Below are 4,758 nucleotides of genomic sequence, written 5' to 3' on the forward strand. Positions count from 1 at the left end.
AACCACTACCCTTGATATAATCATATATATGTATGTCACTCTTTAAAAGGAGGGTAGCTAAAATTTCTTGAGCACCTGCCATGTGCTAGGAGCCTTATAATTGTTATCTCCTGTAATTACTAAACATCCTGGTGAAGTAGGAGTTTGATGCTGATGTTCTAAAGGACATATAGCTAAGTAAGCGCAGCATCTGAATTTAAGACCCCAAAGCCTATGTTCTTTCTATTATCTAATGTTTCAGTGATCTTTATTCTGTGTTATAAAATTTATAATCTTTCTTGACTATTCAAAACAAATAATACTGCAAGATAACATGTAAGAAAAAAACATGTTTGGAGTAATGTTTACATCCTCTAGCTCCTTGCTTAGAATGTAGATGAAACTAGATTGTAAGATGGTTGGAGAGAAACAGAAATGAAGCATTTTGTTAATTATTGTCATTCTTTTCTGTTTTTGCAATTACTGATCAGAATAATACATTAGGGAAATACAATCCCTATATTTATGATAGCTACCCCAGGGTTGCTTACCCCTTAATGAGATAAATTATCTTCAGTGAAGATTGAAAGAAAATTTTTCATATAGTTTCTTTATCTCAACATACATTGAGCCTCTTGACTTTTTGTGATATTTTTTCCTATTATCTAAAACATAGATTTTAGAGTCAGACAGACCTGGGTTCAGACTCCAGCTCTGACACTTACTAGTGACTTTGGGTATGTTATTGATTCTTTTTGAGGCTTAAAGAATTAAGACAGCACCAACCTCATAAACAACAAGTAATAGGATTGTCTCCACCTTTTATGTTGCTGGAGGAAGAAAACATTTTGCCCATTTGAAAATTGAGATATTTGTTTAACTGTCCCACATCATAAATCATCCTTAACCACTTTATATCAGTTAAATTTGGGAGGGATGGTATATATTGATCAGGAAGATCTAACATTCTTTCATTGCTGGTAGTATAACATGATGATGAAATTTAAAAAGTGGTATGGAGAATTACATGTCAGTAATGTGGCACTTTTATATACTCAAGTCAGTGAAACTATTTTGGGTATAGTAGCATAAGGAAATAAAATTCAAAAGAAGGAAAAGAATTATATGCAATGCAAAATTTGCTCATGTAACATTTTTATATAAAATGAAAGAAATTATAATTGTTTGAAAGTCCAGCATTAGACAACTAAAGTAAGTAAAGTGAGATATATCAACTTGATGGCAAAATATGTAGTTATTAAAAATGATGATAAAAGTTTAGGTATGTGAGAAAATGTTGCCCTTCAAACCAGAACATAGATATTACAAATGCAGTATACACACTGAATGCAGCTTTTACAAAGAGAGGCACTTTAGCATAGTAATTAAAAGCATAGTTACTGTGGAAAAACTTCCCAAGTTTGAACCTTGGCTGTGCCACATAGCATGTGGCCTTAGACAAGTTATTTAAGCTTCGTGTGCTTTGGTTTCAACATCTATGAAATAAGAATGGCAATGTACCTACCTCATAGGATTATTGTGAGGATTTACCAAGTTCACAGATGTACAGCAGCTTAGAAAAGTACCTGCGACTTAGTTATTGTTAAATAAGTATCCGCAGATGCAAGTTTGGAAGGAAGAGAAAAAACATGAAAATAACTTTCTTTTTTGTCATATATTTTAATAATAAATAAATCTCAGAACACAAAAATTGGACTTTGTAGTACCATTGTATTTTTAAAATTACCTTTATCATCTTAATATTTATTGAAAATAAAATGCTATATTAAGTAAAAAATTTAGAAAAAGTGCCATTTCATATAATAAATTATATCCTGCAAATATAATCAGAAAGTGAATTATGTAAATTATTCAATTCTAGATGTCTCTTAAATGTTGAGTAGCAATTAGAAAATATGAAAGTGTTAAAATGTGCTGTCATTGATATTTTCTTTGCCTGTAGATGGCACTATTATTTTAGATACCGTATTTATTTACTTGATACTTCGGCCATATGTAAGGAAAGAATCACTAACCTTGTTTCAAGTCACCATAAGATGTATTCAGATACTGTTGATGTGGAAAATTATTTTATATGCCAATAATATTTGACATGTTAATTTTTTTCAGTGTAAGGTCTTGAATATACTTTGGACCAAATGATGACCAGTCACCTAGGTTTTTGCAGGTTTCCTGGCCATTCCAGGCCTTCAGAAGGATAATCTTTGGATTAGTTTTAATTTTCAAGGTTGTTTTTGAAACTGAGCCTCAGGATTACTAAGGTAAAAAAAATTGAGGTCTTTTTATTAAGCTAAAAACACTTTGATGTTTGTGACTTAGGCTAAACTGAAAGTCATATGCGAGTTTCAATTCAAGTAACATTTATTATTTGTTGTGCCAGCACTTCTGCTTCTCTCATTTTAATCCATATACCCAACCTATAGGTAGGTAATATTTTCCCTGATTTTGCAGATGGGAAAATATCTGGGTGGTTTACTGACCTATCCAAGGTCAATTAAGGTAGTATGTGGCTGAACTTGATTATGCTTCGTAGATCAGTACTGTTTTCATCTACCTAATATTTGCCTTCTGAAAACAAGTTTTTTTTTTAATGACTTTCATTTCCACTTACTCAGTATTACTTGCCACTGATTAATAGGTGTATTGGAGCATGTCTTGAGAGAAACAAGGTTCCCTTTTGAGATTCTGAGACCAAAATAAAAGTAAAGGAAATCCTTCAGGAAATTCCCAAATCATTTTGGAATATTTTCCAGAATACTTTGGGGCTTGTATCACATTGTTGGGCAAAAATATTGCAAATCACAGGAGGTTATTTTAGATGGTACCTGGCACAATATTAATATTGAAAAAGAAGGGTGCGAGAGTTGCTCCTTTTTTAGAAAATCTCATGAAATACTAACAACAGTGTCCAGCACCTAAATTCTCAGTGTCAGCTACTATGCTATATGATGAAAGTTTTACAATGGACTGGTTAATGACTTCCCCTTGAGATCTGATCCGACTCTGTCTTAGCGTAATTATAATTCAGGACACTTTTAGATTTATTTATTTCTTTTGTAAGTGGAAATAACTATTTCTAAATCTGGAAGTTGAGCAATTCATTCAAATTAAGATCTTTAAGAACTATCTGGGTCAGTGTTTTCAATATTTTCCACCTGGGAACTACCTTTAGGAGACCAAAAAGAAAATGAAGCCCCAGGTTAACAGTGAACTTTTCTTGCATTAATGTAAGGGTAGAAAAAAAGGTTGGAGGAAGATATGGAAGTGAGGAAAATAGGACTTCTCATTTTTTTTTCACTTTACCTCTGAAGTGTTTGGGGTTTTTAAGTAAGAATATATTTGTGTATTAATTTTGCACTTGAAAACCTTGAAGAAGGAGCATCTGCGTGGCTCAGTTGGTTAAGCATCCACCTTTGGCTCAGGTCATGATCCCTGACTGCAAAATCGAGCCTCGCATTGGACTCCCTGCTCCTCGGAGAGTCTGCTTCTCTCTCTCTGCCCCTCACCCCACTCGTGTTCTCTCTCTCTCTGACTCTCTCTCTCTCAAATAAATAAATAAAATCTTAATAAATAAATAAATAAAATAAAAAACACCCTGGAGAATACTTAAGGCTCAGAGAAGGTAAGGTAAGGGAATTGGTGGATTATGATGGCATTATTTTCAGAATATTCTGGTGGCTCATGCCAGTATATCGTCAGAAGGAAATTTATGTATTATATGCTTTAATGGCACTAATGGCAGTTAATACAGATAGTTTAAGGTTTTAGTGCCTGTGCTATGGATTTTGCTTTCAGATTTGAGGTTCTTTCTTAGAGATAGCTTAAAGTCTTATGGTATTGTTTTAGTCTATTTTTCTTGAGCCCTTCTGCTTTACCTATTTTTGATAGGCCACAAAGCAATGCCAGATGTCTGACATAATAATCAACAAATATTTCAGTACCCCTCAATTAAAGGCACTCTAGAAGATACTATGGGGAAAGAAAAAAGTGAATCAGATAATATCACTGCCTTTGAGGGATTAACAGTGTTATATCCTTTCAGATAACATTTGATTTGAAATGTTTGTTATCTGCAAAAAGGATATGCAGGCTAAATGGCTCGGAGAAGAACAAGCAGCATCTTTCCATTTTGCGTATGGCTCACTGTATGGCCGGTAATATGTTACTTGACCTCTCAGCACCTCATCCTGAATCCTTCAGTGATACTTATATTAGCATTTCTAAGCATTTTGAGATCTCCTCTTAAAATATGCTTTGAACTATTCAGTCTAAATGCTGCTTTCTGGAAAGCTACTACTTTAAAGAATGGGAAATGGTGTTAATGGAGTTAATCTTGTGTAATTTCAGTGTGGGTTGTCAGGAATATCTTTAAGTAAAGAAAATGACTCTAATCTTCTTAGGTAATTCATTTTCTCAGCTGCTGTGAGACAGGAGCTAATTTACTCTGCTTGTGTACATAGACCCTGTCTTACTAAAGAGAAATTTTACTAATGGAAAGAAGTCAGGACATCCATGAAATTATTTAAATTTAGGTATCTTGGAAAATATTATAAAATATAAGATATGTGAAATTGTCTTTTTCATGATCAGTTTTCTTAATAAATACCCAACTCAGTTACCAATGTAGAAATGAAATCCCTGTTACAAGGAAGAAATTTAATTATGGAGTCAAAACAAGTGCAATTTAGTTGTTTTTAAAGGGAAGAGATCAAAGAACTGGTCACTCCTTAACTGAGGGTGTTCGAGCAGCAGGATTGG

This window comes from Neomonachus schauinslandi, chromosome 5 (assembly GCF_002201575.2).
Source record: "Neomonachus schauinslandi chromosome 5, ASM220157v2, whole genome shotgun sequence".
Classification (NCBI taxonomy): Eukaryota; Metazoa; Chordata; class Mammalia; order Carnivora; family Phocidae; genus Neomonachus; species Neomonachus schauinslandi.